Source organism: Lagenorhynchus albirostris, chromosome 4, assembly GCF_949774975.1.
Source record: "Lagenorhynchus albirostris chromosome 4, mLagAlb1.1, whole genome shotgun sequence".
Lineage (NCBI taxonomy): Eukaryota > Metazoa > Chordata > Mammalia > Artiodactyla > Delphinidae > Lagenorhynchus > Lagenorhynchus albirostris.
Window position 1 is genome coordinate 13,722,976 of NC_083098.1, and position 18,909 is coordinate 13,741,884.

The following is an 18,909-nucleotide window of genomic DNA, read 5'->3' on the forward strand; positions in this document are numbered from 1 at the left end:
AGAATAGAAGCTTGAACTTTAAACATTGCCTATTTAAAAATTCAAATGGAAGAGCAAACACTCAAGAAGAGTTTAGAAAATTTTGAAGAATAAAGTGAGAGGATTGTCCTACAATACATCACAATATAAAGCCAAGGGCAGTGTGGAATCATCGCTATGAGGCTGCGGAATCATTTTAATGCTTCTGCTGGAAAAGATCATTCTCATCTCAGAGTTTTCTGGCTGATCTGTCTCTAGTTAAATCCACAGGTTTCTTTCCTAGTGAAGCTATTTCATTTACTAATTAGCATTTATTTGGTAAATTTATTGTGTACCTCTTTCATGCCAACCATTCTGCCAAATGCTTAGGAGAGAAAAATTGGTAATCTGAGTGAAGACTACTGGATTTACTGTTTATACAGGGCCCCGTAAACTGCTTGTACTAAAGCGGGATCCTAGTGAATTTATGAGTGTGCAGTAAATCAAGGGGCATCCCTTAGATCCTCCAAAATCAAGGCCCTGAAACTTTATTGAACTTAAAAAGCTCGAGGCAGATTACTGGGTTCCATCCCAGAGACTGATTCTAGAGTGAAGTCTCTCTCACTCCACAGCCCATGTATTTACTGGCCCTTACTGCTTGTTTATTTCATCTCCCCCAGTAAATGGTAAGATCCTTGAAGGAAGGATTCGTTTCTTATTCTGCTCTGTGATATCTCCTACAAACCTATAACAGAGTCTTAACGCGCAAGAGATGCTAAAATATGCGTACACATGAGGAATTAAATCCAGGTAACACAGTGGTTTACCTAACCAGCCTCTATGGCCAGTATATGACCCGTAAAGGAAAAACTGAAAACAACTGAGGTCAGCTCAGAAGGAAAAGTCTTCTGGTGCAGCTGAATATAAATTGTTCTCTAAGAAGAAATGGAGGAGTGGAAGAAGCTTCCTTCCTTTTTTTTTGCTTTAGGAAATGATATTCATTCGCTGAAGAAGGACTGATTGACTTTTTGACTCTTGATGAACTGATTATTTCTTATATGATAAATAGGCAAAGATATTGTATAGTAAAGTTCACTTAAATATGGCAGGATTTTTGGCTCTGCCTAATGATTTTAAAGCTTGCTTAATCAATTCTCAGAAGCTACCTATTGGCTAACAAGAGTGTGCTTCTCTAGCTGAGATGATGTGGACATAGATGTGTGTTTTACTGCTGTTGGAAAATGCATACTTTGATGATTCTTTTTTATGTATCATCGCAGTTAACTATTTTCAGATATGAGGAGCTCAGTCTCCTTTATAAGTCATATATTCCATTTAGTGGCAACTGTTTCGTGACAGTGTAACATATACTCTGGTATAATTTAAAAATATCCTCAAGTTGTCAGGTTGAGTGGCTGAGAGATTTGTTTAAAGAAATGTGGGCAACATTCTTGTGGTTGGAAAAAATAGGGAGAAAATGAAATTATTGTTCAAAAGATGTTTTTAAACTAATATTATGAAGTGGATTATATCTGAGATTTAGGGTCTGTTTTTAAAATAAAAATGAGAACAGACTCAATGCTAACTGTAAATATTGAGTTGGCCAAAAATTTTGTTCGGGTTTTCTGTAGCATCTTATGGAAAACCCGAACGAACTTTTTGGCCAGCCCAGTGTCTTCTAAATAGGAGTTACGTAAAGAGACAGTATTAAAATTAACTTCTGATTATGCATTCTATGACTTCAGTAGAGCATTTGTTGACTAAGTGAATTAAAATAAGGTATAAAAATCTCTTAATATATAGCAAAGTTTACTATAGGTAAAAGTCTCATTTTAATGTATACTAGTATTATGTAAGTCAAAATAAGAAACTTTCCCTAAGCAAAAAGATATAAGAACACAGAGAAGGAAAAGATTTTTGTCCCTCAGATTTTGCTTCATAAAATAGTAGTATTTGAAATTGGCTAAAAAGGGACTGATCTAGTTTCATATAGTGGCAGTTGGAAAAAAAGGCCCATCAGAGAAACATCAGGCCCATCTGTGACATGGCTATAGAGCCTGGAAACGGCAAGGCAGGGTTGGGTAACTTTAGGTGGTCTGGTTTGAAGTGCTTCCGGAGCAGGAGGGGAGTGGCGAGAAATGTAGTGAAGTTGTGTGTTGGTAGATATGGGTCTCCTTTGTTTTGCTTTGTTTTTTAGTAAATCTAATTTTCTTATATGATATTTGAAATTATTAGGCATAAATTCTCTCTTTATATATATCCCTCATGTTTCTACCTTATTTTATATTTTGAATCACCAAATGTACTTCTTAAAAGTTAGCTTTGGGCTTCCCTGGTGGCGCAGTGGTTGGGAGTCCGCCTGCCGATGCAGGGGACGCGGGTTCGTGCCCCGGTCCGGGAGGATCCCACATGCCGTGGAGCGGCTGGGCCCGTGAGACATGGCCGCTGAGCCTGTGCGTCCAGAGCCTGTGCTCCGCGGCGGGAGAGGCCACAACAGTGAGAGGCCCGTGTACCGCAAAAAAAAAAAAAAAAGTTAGCTTTTTTTTAATCAAAATGTTTTATGCAAATACTATATGAAATTAAAAGCTTTATATACAAAAAAAACTCCTCAGCAGTCCGTTTTTTGCACCTCCACTTACCTGGTCTCTTCTATCAGAGGCAACCAATTATTTCTCCTGGTATTTACCTTTGTATTTCTAAATAATAATCATCTGCTAACTCTTGAATCATCAGTTTTAGTTATTATTCACTGACTTCCTCTTTAGGTAGGTGAGAATTTTACCTTCTAGTTCTGTTTCTCTTCCAGTTTTGTCAAGATCATCACTTTAGGAGGATTATTTAACAGTAAATTTTTAAAAAAATCTATATTCAATCTTTTCATTCTTAGGACAATATAAGTATTCAGTGCTGAGCCAAAGTTTGGGAAATTTCAGTGTATCAGAATTCAACAAGAGGGTTGACAGTGTCCCACAGAGACCAATTCCAGGTATTGTGGGCCCTAAAGGAGTGTATGAGCCATGGCCCCCTCACTCTGTGGATTAGCTTAGTGTGCTGGGCCGGTGATTGCAGGCCTTCATTTCCATATATATATGCATATATATATGCATATATATATATAGCATTTCAGAGAGTATATATAAATTGGTATTGGAGGATGACTGGATTAAGTAAGCTTGTGGGAAATGGGAGAATATTTTCCAAAAATACATTTTATGAAAAAACTCTTCTTTCACATTCTTCGTATATTTATAGTGTTCTACTGTGTTGTCTGTACAGATAATGTCTTTGCTAGAAATGAGACGTGCATCTTCCCTTTTGTTATTGGACTTCTGTCTTATCTTTCTATTGTCTTTATACAGTGTTCATTGTTTTATTACTTAAAGCTACTTAATTGCTTTTCTCTGTCCTTTTATGTGAGTAAAGGGACATGCCTTAATCCCTTTAAGAGGCCACCTTCCATCAAGAGATTACAAAATCATTTGAGTTGAAGTGGCTTTCAAATTAATGCTGTTGTGTTCCTTGTTCTCTATTATTTTTTATTTCAAGCACTTTTATCTTTAAAAAAATATTTTGTGGCTTCTTCCTATTTGTAAAATAGTTACACCTTTCTTGAAGAACATTTGGAAGATACAGAAAATAAGAAATTCATATGCCATCCAGAGAAGACAAACATATTTTGGGATGTGCTCTTCTAGTCTGGCTATATACATACACATACACAGATAGTGCATTTTTTTCAGGAATATAGAGGTGAACGAGAGAGAGATGGCCCTGCTATCATGGACCTGCTACACTAGCTAATAAAGGAGATAATCAACATACAGTAACATAATTAATTATAATTTGGACAAATGCATGTGGTATAAGAACACAAATAGCTTTTTAAAAAATTAAAGTATAGGGAATTCCCTTTCAGTCTAGTGGTTAGGATTCGGCACTTTCACTGCTGTGACCCCAGGTTTGATCCCTGGTCAGGGAACTAAGATCCTGCAAGCTGCATGGAGCAGCCAAAAAATAAATAAATAAAATAAAATAAAAATTGAATAGTTGATTTACAGTATTATATTAGTTTTGGGTGTACAGCATAGTGATTCAGAGAACACAAACAGTTTTAAGGAGGGGACTAGCATTATCAAATCTGCGAGCAGATTTCATCATTTAAAAAAAAACCATTGTCATAATACATACTAAAATGCCTCTGTAATATATATATATATATATATATATACACACACATACATTCTCCAATGTATGTAAATTTGTCAAAAGTTATTTCTCCTTAGGAGATATTATAGAATCGTGACCTAGTAGAATTGAATACTAACTAATGTGAAGAATCCTTCTGCTTTTAACTTTTATCTTTCATATGTAAACGTTTTCATTTGAATCTTTCATTTCAGCCACTGGTCAAGTGGCAGAGTAGTGGGACATACTGCTTATACTGAACTTGCCCATAAAAGTACCGTATGATGATTTTAATGTTAAGTAGATTTATTTTATAAATACATGGAAATGCCATACATATTCTAGGCTATTTTTTTGTTCACTACAAGTTAAGGTATAGTGCTAGATAATTTACATATATTACATCATTTAATCCTCAGAATAACCCAGTGAGATAAGTAGTAACCTTTTTTACAGATGAGGAAACAAATTTAGAGAAGTTAATTAACTTGGACTAACTTACTGTTGTGAAGATCTCAACAGTAAGTCTTGCTTGGCTCCAAATAAAATTCATGCTTTTAATTTTCTTGATACTACGCTCTCATCTTGTAATGGTGAGGTAGATGAGTAGGAAGTATTATACCCACTTCTCAAATGAGAAAACTGAAGCAAAGAAAAGACTAAGATTTCAAGTATAATGTAAAAGGCAATGAAATAGTAGTCAGCCTATTCTTCCTGAACTTGACTTTTCCTGTCTCTGTATAAGGGGATTCGTCTGTATGAAACTGTGCTACAGTGGTGGTACCAGGAGGCCAGTGGATGCATTCTGCATTTTCTGCTTATACTTTCAGTTCAACTAGAGAAGCTGTACTTTTAAAATTTGTTTTATATACTGAACCTTGAAACACACTTAAGCATAACGAAGGATTATGTTCCTAACCTAGCTTGGAAATAAAAATTTGGACTTTCAGGTTTGATTTGCTACTTTACTTTTATTCTAGGTGAGATCATAAGTAAATCAGTTCTCTATTTTTCTATTAAATGACCTGTCATGGCCTTTTTTTGGATAGTAAAAAATTTAATGAGAATTAATTTATATAAGTGGATATTGATCTTTATGAGTGTTTTTAATAACAACATGCGTTGGATTTCCTATCCAAGTAGTTATGATGAATTTTTTTTTTTTTTGTCTAAAGCATTTCATATATAACAATGATATTGAGTCTGTATATAGATACCCATGCTCCGTATTTTTGGTGAACTAAAGAAAATAAATTTATATTATAGAATGAGAACTTCTGATTAGACTAGTAGGAAATTGTGATAATTTGACATTGACTAAGTTATTATTGTTTGTCTATCAGGCAGCCTGAAAAAATGAAGATTTCCTTATGATTTTGATGTTGATATTAAGGAAAGTCAGTCTAGATGACCAGTTAAGATCTGTGTGAGTCTTTGATTTCTCAAGCCTTTTCTGAGAATTTTGTCAAGTTTCAGAAACTGGCCTAGTTTTCTGAATATCCAACTTTATCAAACATAGGCTATACAAATATCTAAGATACAGCAAATATTATTGGTTATTCTGAAATGAAAAACTGTAATGATCTCAACTGGACCTTCTGTCTAGTGCTATTTTTACAAGTCTGCTGTACCTCAACAAACGTTCCTACTAAATAACTGGTTTCTTACAGCCATACACATCAATATTCCAGCACATTTAACTGCTAGTCTCTTTTTTTTTTTTTTTTGCGGTACGCGGGCCTCTCACCGCTGTGGCCTCTCCCGTTGCAGAGCACAGGCTCCGGACGCGCAGGCCCAGTGGCCATGGCTAACGGGCCCAGCCGCTCCGCGGCATGTGGGATCCTCCCAGACCGGGGCACGAACCCACATCCCCTGCATCAGCAGGCAGACTCTCAACCAGTGCGCCACCAGGGAAGCCCAACTGCTAGTCTCTTTTTTCAGAACTAACGTAAGACACATAATTCAACCAGAGCACAGTGAGTCGTGCCACGTTTTGTTTTCATAGGAGCGCCAAAGCATAAGCATATGCCAGTGTTTGCTTTGGGGTAGGTTTCCCTAGAAAACAGGAGATCAGTGAGGTGCTAAATTGCAATTTTATGTGACAGACAGCTAAAAGCAAGGCCATGTGTGAAAGCAGCCAAACCCTTAGATGTTGTGCATATCAAAATGGGAACAAAGGTTATAATGCAAGTTTAATTTCCTTAAATATGGATCCCAACGTTAATTGAGGTCTGCAGCTTATCCACAGCCTTGGGTGTGGCCTGTGAACGCAGCTGCTAACTCTGATCTGTAATTTTTATGTATTTTTTTGCCATGTATGACTGGGCCTTTGGGTTGTAACCATTGATGCAAATGAAAATGAAGGAAACATAACATACATATTTCTGGCTTTGGTGTTTGTGTCATCAGAATTTTTTTTGTTCATAGAACTTCAGTACTTGGAAGCACTTTTGGAGAAAGTTTAATATGCTGGATTTCTTTGTGGGGATTGGAAACAGCTTGTTCTCTGGCCAGTCTGTGATAGTTTTTTTCTATGCAAACTCCATTGCTAATCACTGTGATGGTTTCAGAGGCATCCAAGGCCCACACTGTCCCCCATACATGACCTCTGCGGGCAGGTGCACATAACTGCCTGCTTTGGTGAGCCTAGGTGTTGTCCTTGTACCTTGGATTCAGGGAAGTGCCTGAGGGGAATTCAGAAAAGGAGAGTCATTGACCTCACCTTTCTCCTCCATCTAACTTTTCAGAAACAAATGTAGCCAGCACCAAGTCCTGCATTGTTGTTAGGTGAAAGAACTGTCTAGAAAACCAGTTCTGGGAATTTAGGGGTGATTCTGTATCTTATGGATGATTTGTAACTGAGTTATCTCTGCCATTTCCCATTGCCGCCAAAACTCCCCCAGTTACTTTCCCGTGATTACGGTGGCCAAGAACTGACGTTTTCTGAAATGGAACCTGTGAAGTGCCTTTCACAAAACTATATTGTGTTTAATGTTAGACTCTTCTCTTCTCTTACAAAAGCCTAGAGCCTGAAAGATTATAATTGCCATTTATGTTCAGCTTTCATGTCATGGAGAGTGATAAATATCATGGCTGACACTCTAATAGTGTATATTTATGTGGCAAGCACTTTTCTGAGCACCTTACATTTTTCCTTTTGTTTTCACAATGGCCCTGTAAGATGGATTAGTGATGGATTAATATTGTTATTATTCTTATCTTACATGTGAAGAAACTAAGAGAGAACGCCTAAGTAACTCTTGTTCTAGGTCGAACAACTAGTGAACGGAGGAACTAGTGTTTCTTGAAAACTGGGTTTGCCTAGTGGTGGGTGTCGAGCCAAAAGACACAACCAAGCCAAAGATCAGAAGGAGGATTTATTACTTGCAGCCAGTAAGGAGAACACTGGGGATCTTTCCCACAGCAGTGTCTCCCAAACAGCAAAATCGGGGACCTTTTAAGCTAAGGATACAGACATATTCATGAAGGGGTTTAAACGGAGAAGAATTCAACATAGAATTGGGGAAGCGGTTCACAGAGTGCAAGCTTTAGTGGATTGAAGTCACAAGGGTCGGAAAAGGTCAACATCATCATTCCTTAGGTTCTGACCAGTCTGCGGTTTTGGCATCCTCCACCTGGGTGGGGGCCTTAGTGCCTGCAGAGTTCAAAGATATGGACCACATGGTTATGTATATCCCTTGAGGAGGAGCTAGGACTCGGTTTTATCACTGAACTAGTGTTTCTTGACTGCTTTCCCTCTGTTCCTGCATTCCCTCAATTTCCTTAAGATCACTAATTACTGAGACCCTTCAAAGGCAAACATTGTGGCCAGGCTTAGATCACAAAATGGCTTAGGCCAAGATGGCTTCTCTTATGTCAAAAACCATGCCTGGTTCTCTTTCTCTGGGGACTCCCTACACTACCTGCTTACACTAGGATTTGACTCAGAGAAATCTGCTTCTCAACTCTGTGAGATACTGGACATTCTAGGGACTACATTGCTCATCAAAGTGACCAGGCTAAGAATTTCTATTTTTTAAAAAAATATTTATTTTATTTTTGGCTGCATCAGGTCTTAGTTGTGGCACGTGGGATCTTTGTTGCGGCACATGGGATCTTCGTTGCAGCGTGCGGGCTCTTTGTTGCGGCATGTGGGCTCTCAAGTTGTGGTGTGTGGGCTCTCTAGTTGTGGCACATGGGCTCTCTAGTTGTGGCTCGTGCTCAGTAGTTGTGGCATGCGGGCTTAGTTGCCCTGTGGCCTGTGGGATCTTAGTTCCCCGACCAGGGATCGAACCTGTGTCCCCTGCATTGGAAGGCGGATTCTTAACCACTGGACCACCAGAGAGGTCCCCAGGCAAAGAATTTTTTAAATTTACCTATGGTTTGCTTGTCTTTGAGGCCAGTATTAGTGTCGGGGTTATTTGCCAGTCTGTCCTGAGTCTCACCCCTGTCATATATACCTAAGGGAAATAAAAGAATTAGCTAATATTGACAGATTTTCAGAAAGAACAAGAACACTGTATGATACAAACTGTGTTATAGAGGTGTTTGTGTTCCCCTGAGCTTGAAGGGACCTTGTGGCCAATTGGTCTTGTCTTCTATGAAAGAATCCCTGCAACAGTATATAGGTCCTGTGTGAACATCACCACTGGACAGCCCATTCCAGTTAGACACTTCTCATGGTCGGTGTTCAGCAAGAACATTTTAGAAAAAGCAGCCAAAAGAGTTAAATATCAGAATAGTTATGGAAGAAAAGAAGCATTGTTATCTTGAAAGGAATCAGGAACTTTGGTGTCAGAGTTACATAAATGCATATTCATTTATTGTAAAGAGTTTTTTACGGATCACAGTATAGAGCACACTGTGTGTTTGTCTCTGAACTGGTTCTAATCTTTTGTGAGGTCTCAGGTCCTTCTGTGAATTTTTGAAAAGAGGAAGTAAATAGGACAAGAATCTCCTATTTCTGTTCTCTAGAGATGTTTTAGGGGATGCTTAGCACCAGCTTAAGGGAAACATCACATTAGAGGTTGTGTTTTTCTTTCACTAAAGAATCAAATACACTTCAGATTATTTGTCTTAAGAGTTAAGTATTAGTGTTTGGCTTCTCTAAATTTTCACACATTTTCAAATAGGGAAAATGTTCATTATCCACTTGAGTTTTTAAGTACTTGCTGGAGGATGTCGTTGTTGGAACAATACGTGTAGTAACCTATGGTCAGCACTTCTGTTCTTCTCAGTAATTATAATTCTGTCAGAAGCAAATTTGGTGAGATGGAGCTTTAAGACATGTACTAGCCAGAACTTTGTGTTAATTATTGTTGTTGCTACATTTGTTTATTTTGTGCCTTTAAGGATATTATTGAATGCAATACTTCTCACAAATTAAAACCAGCTTAATATTGTTTTGTGAATGGGCTGTTTCAGTTCAGTGAGGATTTTTGTGTGACCACTGTTAGGCAGCCATCATGTTTATTATATGACCTATCAAGCTTCCAAACCCTTCTGAGTTCTCTGCCCACCCCCTGCCCCCCATCAAGATTAGTCTTTATCAAACTGAGGCTTATTATGCATTCAGTTTATGGAGTCAGGGCCAGCATCTGCCCTAACCTCCTTTTTTTGTTTTGTAAATAAAATAGACTAGAACAAAACATAATAAGGGATTGCACGTGAAAATATGTTTTTATTGGTTCAGATTTGTACCATGTAGGTCATGATATAAAATATATCTCTGACTGTGTATTGTGATGAAAACTTTGAAAACAGTAGTCTACTTCGGTGCTACTAAGTTTGCAGTCCCTGAAGTCTGGTGCCAGTTTGAACTGTTTGTCCCTGGTCTACAATGAGATAAGTACTGAAATTGAGAATAAGCATTTAGAAATTTTGTAGCAATTTGACATAGCCACAATTGTCAAGCTTTGGATCAGTGGATCTGTCCCATTGAAAGATGTAGAGGGCTTCCCTGGTGGCGCAGTGGTTGAGGGTCCGCCTGCCGATGCAGGGAACGCGGGTTCGTGCCCCGGTCTGGGAAGATCCCACATGCCGCGGAGCGGCTGGGCCCGTGAGCCATGGCCGCTGAGCCTGCGCGTCCGGAGCCTATGCTCCGCAACGGGAGAGGCCACAACAGTGAGAGGCCCGCATAACGCAAAAAAAAAAAAAAAAAAAGAAAGATGTAGAACAGTTTGGGTGTTGTTGAACGTGCATGATGAGCCACACATGTTCTGAATTGTGTATTGTTGAGAAGCACTATTCTAGGGTCATTTTCTAATATATTAGATTCACACTGTGGTGGAGGGAATTAATTCTCTCAAGATAACAAGCATGCTTTTTGGTAAAATAGGCAGAATGTGTTTCTAATTTGCTAGTTTCAGATTTTCTTCCTGTAATGACAGAGGTATTAGAGAATATAATGTTTTATATTGTCTCTTTGTTTAAAAAAATATTTTGTTAACATTGGAAAACTTTGGAATTCTAATATAGCTTAAATTTTACAACAAAATCCATTGAATTATCAATCAGAAATATAAGTAATACTGTCATTTTATAAACAAATTTTTGTCTCTATAAACACAAATAGTTTCTTAAATTAAAGAAACAATTGAATGTGTTTCAGCCCTTTATGTGTGATAGTATAAATGTGAAGTTAATCACAAATAATATAAGAATTTTCTTAAATGACAAATATATGAACACTTGCTTCAAATTTTCTTTTTTCAGATTTAGATATTATTATATAGAATACTTTGAATTAATTTAATAAGACTCAGTGATGAAGATGATTCTACTTCTGAACTGATAGATGTGAAATTTACAGCTCATCTTAAAGTTATTAAACAAGGACAGACCTGGCTTATCTATGGCTAAAATAGCCACATTTGATCACTAATTTTTAAATTCCTAGACTCTGAGTACTCCAGATTTTTAAAAAACCTAAACCCACCCCCAAGTTATTTTTTAAGAGTTAAATAAATAAATGGAAAAACCTAAGTTTAGACTACAAAGAATGAAAAGTTTTCATTTCTGTGCTTTCCACAAGAGAGCAGACTGACTTTGTTTTCCTAATAAGGCTGTGCTAAATGTTGGAATGCTTGTCCCCTTGAATTTTATTGAATTACCTAAAAATACCCACTTTACCAAAAAATTTTGCAATTGAATGTGCTTAGCCTAGACAAGAATAGAAAAAGATGTATCTGGAAAAAGTTAGTGCCAAAATTGTGCCTTCAATATTAGCATAGGACAGAGCATATAAAAATGAGCCTCAAAGAGCATTTTCTTACCCTTTGGATGTTTGAAGGACAAATTAGATATTTTGCTATTTTCCATTTGTATTCTATTTGTCTTGATATATTTAAGATTTGGGGCAAGTTTTAGTCCCTCTCTCTCCCCCTTCCTTTTGTTAGTAAGTAGGCTTAAACAGTTCAAACATATTTATAGGCTAATTTATTGGTCAACACTGTATTTAGATTTACTGTTCTGTAATTTGAGGTTTGGGTTAAACTTTCTTACAAGATGAAGTACTGTATTTAGAAATATGTTTCTGGGGCTTCCCTGGTGGCGCAGTGGTTGAGAGTCCGCCTGCCGATGCAGGGGACACGGGTTCGTGCCCCGGTCTGGGAAGATCCCTTATGCCGCGGAGCGGCTGGGCCCGTGAGCCATGGCCGCTGAGCCTGCGCGTCCGGAGCCTGTGCTCCGCAGCGGGAGGGGCCACAGCAGCGAGAGGCCCGCGTATCGCAAAAAAAAAAGAAAAGAAAGAAATATGTTTCCGTCTCACTTAGAGGAGGGAAAGACAAAGACCGTATAGTGGCATGGAGTAGCTTATGTGTCCTGGCTCCCAGTGAGCTTTCTGGCTTCATCTGTCACTGCTGTTTTTGCTTTTACTCCCATTCTAGCTCGTTGGCACATTCCTGCCTCTGAGACTTCGCACTTGCTGTTTGGTCTGCCTGGAATTCTCTTCTTCAGGTCTCTGCTCAGATTTCACATTATAGAGGCCTTCTCTGACTTCTTCATATAAAATAATGTATCCCTGCCCCTGTCTTGCTTTATTATACTCCACTACACTCATTACCATGTGACATTCTTTGCTTGTTTGTTTTTAATCTGCCTCTTCCAAGTAGAATGTAAGCACCTTCAACGTAGGGGTTTTGTCTGTTATTCATTACTGTTGATGAACCTCCTACATCAGAGCCTGTTCCGTTAGGGGCTCAATGAATATTTGTGGAATTAATTAATAAATTAACAAAATAAATTAATTTAAGGAAAATATATAGTACAAGTATTGCCCTTGAACTTGAAGTGGCATTAGGCGTAACACATATTGGTCAGGAATGAGAAGTGCTTGGTTAAAATAATTTATGGTAATAGAGAAGCCCATACTAATTATAATAGATCTGGAGGGTTAACAGGAGTTAGAGTCTGACCATAACATAAGGGTGTGTGTTTGTTTATAAAAGTATAGGCTGATTCAAAAAGAATTGAACTCTATTAAAATGTATTATTCAGTGACTAGGTATATATGAATGTATGTAGCTAAACCAAATTGAAAAGGAAGCATCATGGTTATTTCTGTAATCTTACATGTGCGGTGTACACCCCTGTATCACAGGGCACACATCAGACCAGCAGTCTTACTCATTCTGGGTTATTGGTAGCATATCACCATCAATAGCTGTAATGGAGACTACAATGGTCCTTTATTTTCTCAAGATCGTCAGGAAGACGAGATATAAACATGAGGTTCTCGACACATACCCACAAGAAGATCTCATGATGTGGTGTCTTGGGATCTGCATGGCTGCTAACTTCAGAAGCTGGCTGCTATTTTGACCAGAACACCTAGTTTAGCACCATAGGTGATGTTCATTAAGGAACCTCCAGCCCCATCCTGCTGGAAAATGAAGTTATTAAAGAATTCCTATTACTATGGGGAAAAATATTCCTCTTCTCTGGAACAATAAGGAAGAATGGACTTAAGGCGCTTGTTTCTTTGTTTTTGCATGTTTATAAACCTTTAGCTGGGAATTTCCTGAAGTACTTAAACTCTTACTTATGTGTATATTGTTCATGCTGTAAAATGTGTACTTTCTATAGATCCGAGAATCAGATAGGTAGATAGATGTCCACATATATATCCTCTCTCTATGTATATCTATATGTTAACTACATATGTACACATATATGTATGTATTACCATGAGTAACTTCAGTTTTTACATGAATTAATCCAAAAGTGACATTCTATAAGTAACATGATTGAAAAATGAATAGTTACTAGTTAATAGAAAATTAATAGTCATTCATTGTTTGAAAGCATTTCTAGATCTCTGAAGTTCTTTACCAAAGTTACTTTTATGACTTTCACTTTGATATTATTTTTAGAAGGCAGAGTGTTAGAGTTGCATTTAAAGTATCTGAAGGACTTGTGTTCAAATCTTGCCTCTGCCATTTTCAAATTCTAAGTTGTGGTCAAATTATTTAACCTATTTGAGCTTCTGCTTCCTGTAATTAAAATGAGCACAATACTACTTGCTCAGGAAGAATAAATGAGATAATTTACAGAATGGGCCAAATGAAATTATTGCCATTTGGTACGTACTCGATAAGTGATATTTTCTCAATAATTTCTAGTTTGTTGTTGTTTCTGTTGTTTTCTCTTGAAACCTATCCTGGTAGATAATTTGGTTTGGTTATAACAGTATATAATCAGAAACAGAGAATAATTTCCAGAACTCCAGGGTCGTATCTTCTACATAAGGGGTAGAAAAGTAGTCTGTTACTGCTTACTTTGTGCCAGTCACCGTGAGGTGTGTTACATACATGACCTCATTCCATCCTCAAAATAATTCTACAGGGGAAGAATTACTGTCCTCATACTAGCAAAGAAACTGTAGAGTAGCTATTTTATTTTGTTGGTGACCTAGACTTGCAACCTTCATTAGCTATTTCTCCTGTTTGTCAAAGTATTCCTCTATCAAGGAAGAACTTGATAAGAGAAACCCTGAATATGAAAGGTAGGAGGATCTCTCTGTCTCTTTAAGGCTCTAAGCTTTTCCTAAAAGGAAGGAAAAAATAAATAGACAAACATCAGGGTGTGAGTCGTACCTACTTACCTTTTATCCTACTCTTCAGTATCTGACTCTTACCATGCATTGCTAGATATCTGGGAAAAGCCAATTATGCATATGGTTTGTTATTGATGCCTACTCTCTTTTTTTTTTTTTTTTTTTTGCGGTATGAGGGCCTCTCACTGCCGTGGCCTCTCCCATCGTGGAGCACAGGCTCTGGACGGGCAGGCTCAGCGGCCATGGCTCATGGGCCCAGCCGCTCCGCGGCATGTGGGATCTTCCAGGACTGGGGCACGAACCTGCGTCCCCTGCATCGGCAGGTGGACTCTCAACCACTGCGCCACCAGGGAAGCCCGATGCCTACTCTCTTAATGTGAATTTTAACCACACTTGTTGTTCAAGGGCATTTTAATAATGTCACGAAAGAACCAGAAAAATGTAGATGTATAAATGGAACTCCTAATTTTTCACAGGCAGATTATTTGCTTTGCAAATCTATTAGTTTCTTATTAATAATGAAGTATTATGTTGATAGTACTATGTTGATAATGTTTTTTTCTCTACCGGATGAGTTGGAAGAGAAGATATATTAAATAGAATTATCATCGTGCCCTAAGGAAGGTATAAACGTAGTAGGTTTTGAGAGAATGCAACTCTGTTATAGATTGCTTGTTTATATTAATCCTAAAAGGATTATAATCTATGTCTGATATGAAATAAAGAATAGGGTTTTAGTGGGAAAGAAGGAAATGATACTTCTCAGTTTCTCTTACAGAATGTATGGTGCGTCCTTTTTAGTTGTTCTTTTAGAATTAAAAAAAAATACTAATAGTTGCGTTTATAATATGTAGAAGCAGAAGGTGAGAGAGGTTTTTAGTAGCCTTTATCATGTATTAGTAAAGGAACTGAGGTGCAGAGTTAAAAATAGTGCTTAAAATGTCATCCTTAATCCAATAATATTACACCTGTCCCTTTACCAAGCTTCAGTATCAGTGCCCTGTGGTGTGAATTTTATTTGAATGGGTGGTTTGGAAGTTTAGATGGATCATTTAACGGCTAGTATGAAAGTTGGAGTAGAGGAGTTAAGAGGGATTGAAAGGTAGTGTCCTGCAACCACAGAAGGAATAATGGAAGCTCAACTCTCGTTTCTTATGGCAATCAGTGGCTGAACAAATTGTAATCTGAGGTTTTCCATTATGCAGAATGGTTATGAGGTTTAGACTCCAAAAGAGCCGTGGTCATGTAAGATATTTCCTAGAGTGTTTGTTACAGTCAAAACCATAAAATAATCTAAACGAGGGGTTGGCGAACTATGACCTACAGGACAAATCTATCCCCCTTCTGTATTTATAAATAAAGCTTTATTGGAACACAGTCATGCTCACTCATATTTTGTCTGGATTGTCTTCCTAGCTATAATGGCAGAGCTGAGTAGTTGAATCTACAGCCTGTGACCCACAAAGTCTAAAAGATTGACTGTCTGGCCCTTTGCGGTAAAGTTTGCCATTTCTTAACAATGGGGCATACAAAAATAGCCTCCTTGTATAAAACCCTTTATTGAAATGGTATTTTCACTCTAAAAGAATTTTACTTATAATAAGTATGAATTATCCTGAACTTTGAAATTACTTTTATGTAACCTTGAACACATCTAAAATATTATATAATTTCTTCAACAGTCTTCTTTATAGAAATTATTTTATAAATACTAGTTAGAAAAATGCATTTTTTTTTCCTTAAATGAGGCTGAGGTTATTGGGAGTGTGGACATGAGGCACGACAGACAAATGAAACTTTCTTTCCCAATAAAAATGTTCTTTTGGAAATAAACGTAGGGTAAAAAAACATTTCTTGTATCTAGAATCAAGTAGAATAATGGGAAATTTTGGATTTACCACTTTATAAAACTACCTTACTTATTGACTTACTAGCTGCCACCTCCATTAAAATGTAGACTCTGGGCAAGGACCTTCTTTGGCTTGTTTTTACCACCGTGTTCCCAAACTTGGAACAGTACTTCAACCATAGAAAATAAAGTAGCGTATCATGAGATGAAGAAATATTTGTTAATTTGTTGGCTTCTGCTAAGTGAGATGGATATATTAGAGGGAGGATAATGTAGAAATTGGCATTAAACTTTTTAGTGGTCCAAGTTATTTAACATTTCTAGACTTTATTTCTGAAACTTAAGAATTGTATATAAGGCCTTTAATTCAGTATGACCGACCCCAATAAATGGTAGCTGAATGCTGACACCGATCCTCTCATTGTTCAAATAATGGGAAATATGTTATCATTTTAAGTTTAGCCTAATGCTCCCTTCTCTCCCCTCCCCGCCATCCCCTTTTTTTCCTCCTTGATAATACTGTAACCGTGTGGGTCAGGGAAGCTCAGTAGAAGTCCTTTCCTTCCTTCCTCACCCTCTCTCCCTCTGTGGCTTCATTTAGAACTGGTTGCTGAAAATTTCTTCTCAAGCCCCATCAACTCCTGTGACCACCTGAAAAGGATCTTTACAACAAAAGCCCTTTCCCTTACCTAGGGAGGTAATTACCAAGTGCTAACTGCCTGTTCTGGATTTCTCTGAGCCACACCCAATTTCAAGCCAAGCCCCAGCAGAGGGGTCCTGGGTACTCAGATGGGCTCCAGCAGTTCCTTTGCTTCTCTCTTTTCACCTTCTTTCTCCCACTCTTCAAAGTCTGTCCAGCTTTGGGTTATTTCTTACTCTCTAGAGGAAAAAATATACCTTACTTATTAGTACCCATAGTAAAATAGAGAAAATGCAAAGAGAGAGAAAGAAAATGAGACTGTGTATGAATGCATGTGTATGTGGTGAATATAATCTTCTGTAAGCTAAAAGGTGTTATAACATGCTGATATTAAGTACTATTTTGTACTTATGTTTGTAGAAAAAATAATCTTTACGTGTTCTCAGATCATTTGGAAAAAACCACTGATGCATTGCCATAAGTGATTTAAATGTTTAAGGTTTGAGTTTTTAGGAAAGCCGGCTGACTAGAAGTACAATTAAATATAGGGAAATGGTTTAAAGAGACATCCCTCTACACACTTGAGTGCTCACTTTTTTCCCCTCTGGAGTTGCTTTGTTATTGTAAATTGACAACTTTGCAATTAAAGTGATTAATGATGTGCCCTAGTGTTTATGGGTCCTGAGGTCAGTGAGCCCAAAGATGGCCATGCTGTGGGAAACTTAGATAGAGCTCATCTCACGGAAGATGAACTAAAAATCCTCCTCTTTTCTGTATGATTGTTTATGAGTTAAGTGTATTAGATATGGTTGAAGGCTTCACCAAGACATAATGAGTAATGTGAGTAATCTTTATCACTCCAGTTCTGTTGCATAATTCCTCATTCTTAAACACTAATGTGAACGTTCATTGGCAACTTTTATTAGCTAAAAACGTATTACTTTATACAGCAGTATTGGAAAATTCATTGAGCGTTCGAACAATGCAGTTTTTCATGATTCCTTTGAATCTAATCTTGAATAGATCTGTCGCTTATTTATGGTATTATTTTTCCTATGCATTATTCTAACCAGGGCACCACAATTCCAGTTTTGAATACAACATTGTAATTTAGAACTCCTTGCAACTGTTCAGCCAGAAGTTCTGAAACTGGTTGTAATGCATCAGGGGTTTTTATTTTGGATACTGCTCTCACAAAAGTCAATCCGCTTTCAAAATAGATTGCTGTAGCCACGCTGACGGCTTTGTTCTTTGAATTCCATGAGCTGAGGATAGTACCCGGCCAGGGCACTAGCCTCCCGCCATCGTGGCTTACTCCCATACAGGGGCTTCGCACTAAGGGAAGAGAGAACAATAAGAAGACTGTTGGACCCGTGGCACCAAGCCATTGCCAGGATCTCTTCTGGTTTGAAACACACCACACTGCACAAAAGTGACTTGTGTCGCTCGCTGCGGTTGAAAGGGAAATCTATTATCCCATTGTGTATTTCCCAGGATTTGAACAGAAAAATGTAGCAATAATTTTTAATAATTATACATCAGGTTTTAAAACTTTATTTTAAAGTCTTTATACAATTATTTGCTTTTAAGTAATCTATCACATTTCTAAAGTAAAGGAGCAGATGCTCAATCCAATATTGTTCTAAAAAAAGAAAGACAACTATAAAAATTTTAATTTTGAGAACTAGCTTTCCTTATTCATATATTAGGATTTTCTCCTCAGGAAATATGGGAAATACATATTTCAGTTTGGTGAAGGAAATGAGATTTTCCTCGTTAAACATCGATTAAATTATGCTCAGAGGCTTTGGGTATCTTATTTAACCAAGTCCATGAAAGCACCATCTCAGTAAGAGCGATATTCTGTATGACAAAAGGTTTCCAGGATGTTGTGGACTGTAATGTTTCTCTCCCTTAATTGTAGCCACCTGGAGGAGACTTAAAACTTTTCAGGCTGACAGAGATTTACTCTCTTTACTGTTTCTTTAAAATAGCATTTCTCAGAGGGTTTTTCCCTTTCCTAACTCCAACCTTGAGAAAGGTTTCCTGAGCAAATGAATATTCTGAAAACGAGTTCCATAAATGAGTATTCTAAACTCCAAATGGGTGTGGACCATGATCCACAGTATTTTCTTCCTGGGCATTTAAAGGCTTTGAGTAGTCCCTTTACGTAACTTTAACAATGCTTACGTAACTTTAATGCTTATGTAACTTTAACTTCAA

The 18,909-nt window shown here is 37.5% G+C and overlaps 1 protein-coding gene across 6 annotated transcripts in view; it reads left to right on the forward strand.

Moving 5' to 3' along the window:
• Window positions 1–18,909, forward strand: part of PDLIM5 (PDZ and LIM domain 5) — a 213,821-nt gene that overhangs the window by 91,719 nt on the left and 103,193 nt on the right. The window lies entirely within an intron of this gene.